This window comes from Blennius ocellaris, assembly GCF_963422515.1.
Source record: "Blennius ocellaris genome assembly, chromosome: 10".
In the NCBI taxonomy this organism is placed as follows: Eukaryota; Metazoa; Chordata; class Actinopteri; order Blenniiformes; family Blenniidae; genus Blennius; species Blennius ocellaris.
Genome location: NC_137659.1, coordinates 5720690 through 5726928, shown reverse-complemented (window position 1 = coordinate 5726928; position 6239 = coordinate 5720690).

Below are 6239 nucleotides of genomic sequence, written 5' to 3'. Positions count from 1 at the left end.
CAGGAGTTCTGTACCAGTGCCACAACGGTAACCGGTGAACTAACTGGATAAACGGGGACCGAACAGAGTGAACTTGCGGGTTGTTTTGCAGCATTGTGAAAACAGTCTGTCAGATGAGGACGGTGTGAGCGATTTGAGGGAGAATTTTAATTCACACGTCACGTTGAGGTGTCGATGACATGGTATGATGGGTAGCCCTGACCATCTGCAGCCGCTGTCTATGTGATGACTGCTCATATGTAAATATCACATGAGAAAACAGTGGTAGTTGGAGTTGTGTTTACAGTCAGATCGGCCGGGATGGGAGATCCACCCGGGGTCAGCTCAGTACTTTCTCCTCCGTCTCCGCGTCTAACCCCTCTCCTCCCGTTGCACTTTCACCGCGGTCTGAGGCCAACGGGCCAAAACAAAGCCTTGACTCTTTGCCCTCTCTTTCGCTCTCTGTCCTCCCTCTCTCCAGATTCCTGTCTTCTGCTGACGTCGAGCCCTCGCATACAATGGAGAGAGAGGGGGACAGGGGCCGACTGGTGTTTGCCCGTCTGTCAATGGCGCTTTCTTCCTCTCCCTTTCTTTCTCCGGGCCTCCTTTTCTCCCCCTGCCCAGACAAAGCGATGTATTCAAAGTGCGGCGCCCACTCCTCACTTTTCCAGTAACGCAGACGGCGAGCAAGTGGGGAGAGACCTGCTATATATAGATGGGTTGATACGAGGACAGGAGAAGACGCAGAGATCCGAGAGCAAGACATCGGCGGCAGACACAGATGCAAATGGGGGGGGGGAGAAAATGAGATTGAGAAACAGCGGTGTGAACGAGCGCACACGCCTGAGTAGAATTTCTGCAAAAGCCCTAATTTCTGGAGGCCTCATTCCATCATTTTGTCACACGTCATAAATATGCATTCATTTAGCCGCTGGCATAGTAATAGTGAATACATGCACAAATTAATGGTCTGCGGCTCTCCCTCCTGCTCCTGCAAAAACACACAAGAAGCTGGATACACTCGACGTGTAAATCAGATCAATCACGAGTTGACACTTGTGCCTCTCTCAGGAATGCATATGTGCACATGATGGGTGTGAGAAGAGGAGGCACTTGACACGGATATCCACTTCACTTTGTTATTTCACTGAGCCCACTCGTCCAACTTTTCTGGGCTAAAACATTCAAGCATGTCCTGCACACAAGGTAGCTCCTGGCCGAGATGGCGGCAAAGCATTAAAGCAACGGATTGACTTTTACTCATGTTTGGGACCGCTGCATTAATTTTTTGCCACTTGTGACAAATCGCAACCGCTCATTCATCTTACCACCTCAAATACCCCGCTGACGGATCAGCTGAACAAAATGGACCATCTGCCAACTTGTTGGCGCCATCAACTGTCTAAGCTTTGGCTTGAATGTCTAAATCGCGACATCCTTAACAATTATGGCAGATCCTGCCTCCAGGCCCCGGAGAAACAGGGGGATTCTTTATGAGTCTGGCAGGTGCAGAATGTGGCATCCGCCCAAACTCGTCAGCACCAAGCGATGGTGGCAGCGGCAGCGGCGGCGGCGGCTGTGCTTGGCAGGCAGAAACTGTATCACATATAGAGCGAAGGCCCCCATTCCTTCAGCTGGCAGTGATATAGCACACTAATGTAGGAGAGGAGAAAGCTTATCTGCTGCTAAATTATACAGAAAGGCGAGGTGGAGGAGAGAGGAAAGAGGTACCGGTGAGGAAAACAGACCGAGGAAACTCCATGTGTAGAGCCATTTAGAAACTCCAGTGAAATTATACATGAGTCCTTGGCTGCACTTTAGTGATATTGAGGTGGACAAGGCTTCATATCAATTGGTGTTATTAGAGATGACTGAATGCTCAAGGTACCGCTAGCTTTAGCCTCCGTGCGAATGAAACCTCCTGAACTGTCTTACTGTGTAACTCATCAAAGCCTGTTTTCACGGGTAAAGACATTGGCCTCAGTAGCATTCGGTGCGGGCATGTCATCTGACACCCGTAGAAATTCACAGAGCATATTTCTCTGTGATTTTCTAATTTTCCTCGACATGAATTATTTCCAATGGGTTGGGAAAAAAAACCCCCAAAAAACAAACATACCAAGCACACTTTCTAGACCAGGAAAATCTGTGTCTGGGAAAGCATCCCGTGCTTGTAGATGTTCGGGGGATCTCGTCAGCTCTATCCATGTCTAATTTTTCTGCAATGTTGAGTCTGTTCGTCACAGCTTGAGTGCGGCCCTGATCACAAGTCTTGCTGGCAGATGTGCAAGAAGGGGGGGATGTCTCTTTCGAAAATGCAGAGGGCTTCTGTGAATGGAGAGTCGGCTTTCAGATTGGACCGCTGGAGGGTTTCTCTCCAGTCAAGATGGGAAAAGACACGGAGAGACACACCACAGAGGGTGGCTCGCAAGAAGGTCATAAGACTAATGACTGTCTACAATGATCCAATGGAGTGCCCTGCAACCGTGCCCCCTTGAGCACAAGCCTCTCTGTGTGGACCAAAGCAAAAGCATGTCTGGAGTGGGGGAACAACAGCCACTGCCATCACAAACCCATCATAAAGTGGTCTCATAAGTGACGAGATCGGCTCAGAGTTTTGCCGCAGGGGATGAATAATCAAGCGAGACATTTCCATAACCAAATAAGGTAAATGAGGCATGCTGAGCAATTGGCCAGAAAACTGTCAAAAGTTAAGGCTAGAAGGCAGGATTAAATATAAATACTGCCACTGTTGTGCTATCAAGGGTTCCTAATAGGACACAGGTTAACAGCACATGGACTAAAAAGAAAGGTCATGGGGAGGAAATGGCGGCGGATGAAAAGTATAATTACAAAGTTTCTTTCGTTAGCTCACACATTTGGGGATGCGTTTTTAAACAAGGTGGAAATGTATCACTGGAGCAGTGAAATCAATGTAGCCCATTATTTTCTTTATGGTGGAGAAGAGACAACATTATGTCAGTCATTTCCAACTTCCTGGTAAAAATAACAATCTGCAGTGATGGTAGGAGTGTTGGAGGCGTTTTAACTTGATGTCTTTCTGTAATTAAAGCACTTTTTTCTTTACAAATATATAAAGTTCAAAGTCAAATAAAGCTATTTTATATCGTCCTCTCACAAAAATCTGGTAAACTGTGGATATACCTTGATGCATGATTTAAATAGTACAAGAATGGCATGGAAAGGAGGTGGTTTATGCAGCTTTCTTACAGGAAGAAGGTTCCTTTTTCATAGTCTGTGCGAATTTGTCCATTTCGAATGACTGGTGACCTGTCCAGTACTCTACTTATAACCTTGAATAGTGAAAAGGAAAATCAAACATGCAATGCCAAAATTAGGAATTTGAACAAATGTATGGTCTTATTTGTTTTGTTTTTTTTTAAATTTGAAAGCAGCAGCAGCTTGAACAGTGAGTCCAATTTTCTACATTACTTCCTCTTTCAACCGCACTATGTAAGTATGTGAAAACTGAGGAGACCGATTGTTCAGGCTTCAAAAGTGAAATGTTCAGGCTCTGTTGCGTGATATTGGATTTCATGGGAGCCACAGTTCGAGCTCCCCCTTTTCACAGTGCAGGTTACAGGCCGAGTCGGACAACATGTGGAAAACAATCATTCAGAAAACGACCACCTGTTCCCCATCGAGTGATGTATCGAAAAACTAAAACTAAAACCATGGTTGTTAATGAACAGTGAGTGACACACAGTATGGTGAATTTCGCATTACGGACAGATGTAGACAATTGTGTCGTCCGCCGAGATTTTGTGGTACAATAAACCAATCAGCCATGTTATTACGACCGCCTCACTCATATTGTACCGCTCCCCCGTTTTTCCTGTCAAAACTACTGATACGTCAACACACAGGCTCTACTAGCCCTCTGACGCTATACTCTGGTATCAGACAACAAGCATGTTAGCAGCACTCCTAAGAAGCTCAATTAGACCGAGATATGGGGCATTCAGAGGTCAACACCTCATTGTCGCGTTGCTCAAAGCATCACATTTTCCTTTGTTGCAGAGTGTAATATCTTGCTGAAAGAGGCAACTGACATCAGGAATTACTGTTTCCGTAACATGGTGTTCAACAACCTGTCGGTGAATAAGTGATAGACATTGGGAGGTTGTCTAGCAGAGGACACCCCAAAGGATCACAGTGGATCCGTCATTATTTAAAGAAAACCTGGTTCATCAGGCTTGGCCACCTTGTGATGCCAATTGTTAGTGCATTGTTCAGTGGCCAGCAGTCAGCACGGGAACCCTGCCTCCTCTGCTAATTCAACAAAGCTGCGAAGAAATGTATACTCTGACACTTTCCTATCAGAACGAGCATCGACTTCTGCAGCAATTTGAGCTACAGCAGCTTGTCAGTTGCTGTCTGCGTGTATCAGTGATACTTGGATGCCCATGATCCTGTCGCCGGTTCAGTGCTTTTGAGAGATACAGACTTCTGCACACTGGAAACGTCCCACAAAAGCTGCAGTTTTGGAGATGCTCTGACCCAGTCATCAAGCAATCACAATTCTGCCCTGGTTGAACTTGTCATGCATCAAAAACAATCAACTATGGGAACAAAAACTGTTGGTTTCTGCTACTGAGTGATCATAATGTTATGGCTGATATGTGAGCAGAGGAAGGAGGTATTACGATGTGACCTTCAGTTACTGCTCTTAAATTCTCATCAACCTTTTTTTTTTTTGGAGGGGGGGGGGACAAAATTTTACTGCAGTGAAGCTCTCCAGGTTTATTTTTGTCAGCCAATGTCAGATGAGAAAACACTCCAGTGTGCTGCATTGGAGGGCTATTACAAATGATATAATATGCAGTTTAATTTGGAGCGCTGGCTGGAACAATCAAACGCATCTTGTATTAGTTAATCTGAGCTAATGAAGTGCCCTGATGAGTCACACTGCCAACACAATCCCGCACTGTCTCTCGAGCTGGAGACCTAATACCATGTCAGAGTGGGGACTGGAGGGTGAGGGGAAATCATATAAAGGGCCCAAAAAAGAGGGAGGCCTGACATCATCAAATCCGAAAGGTTACTGGCCAACGCTCGAAGCGCCCGCTCAAGAAAAACACTATTGATATTCCGTGGGTTCGGCAGGGGGGGGGGACAATGGTGAAGCCTGTCCCTCCCTCTCTCCCTCATGGCCTGGCATGGCCGAGATGTCACAGAGAGCACCAAACAAATGGATGGAGGGATAGAAAGGAAAGGAGGGATGGGGAGGAGGTGGAGGAGAACAAACGCATTGTTCTCGGGGTGGAGAAAGGGGTATTGTGAGGAAGACAGATAGCTTATGTGGGAGAATGGGGTGGGGGGGAGGGCGAGAGAGAGAGAGAGAGAGAGACTGAGAGAGAGAGAGAGAGAGAGAGAGAGAGAGAGAGAGAGAGAGAGAGAGAGACAAAAGGATGGAGGAAGGTGAAACCTGGCATATTTTTTTTTCCGAGCGCCCTCTTTTCTTTGCAGTTGGATTCCATCCATAACCTTGCTTTTGGGGACAATTCCTCAAACTCCCAAGATGAGCACAGCGGGAATTGTTTACAGGATGGAGGTGCTATCTTCACCTCACCTTTCATCTGCATCAACACCTTGAGATCAGGTTTGAGAGGGGGGGGGGTGCTTGTCTCAATTGTGCTCCACACTTAACTCATGGAAAGAGCCTCCAGACTCCCCTTAACATGCAGAAAAACACTCACACAGCCGGCGAGCAGGTATGTCTGCAGCAATACCCCCCACCCCCAGCGGGGCCACCGGCCTGAATGGGTGACTTGATGTGAACCAACAGCACAGCTGTTTGAACACGGAGGAGGACCCCGGTAAGGATGGAGGCCACTGTGGCGCAATGCCCCACAGGCGCATCCAGCTCGCCAGCTGCCCCCCTTGGTAAACATCAGTGACTGACACACACACACACACACACACACAGATGACTGACTGGAGGGAAAAAAACAAAACAACCCCCCCCCCCCCCCCAAAAAAAAAAGAGAGAATCCTATTCACACATGCACCGAAAATAATATGAAGTACGGAGATGTCTCAGTGTGCAGGCACTTAAACCAAACGACGAGATTCAAGGAGAATTTGACGCTTCCTCTCCACTCACACAATGACAAAAAAATTAGGCAGGCACTCGCCGCAGTCAAACATCAGAGTCGCTCGCAACAAAAGAACGGCATCATGCGGCAAGCACACAATGTGAAATTAAATTAATTACAAATGTTCTCTCTCAACATCTC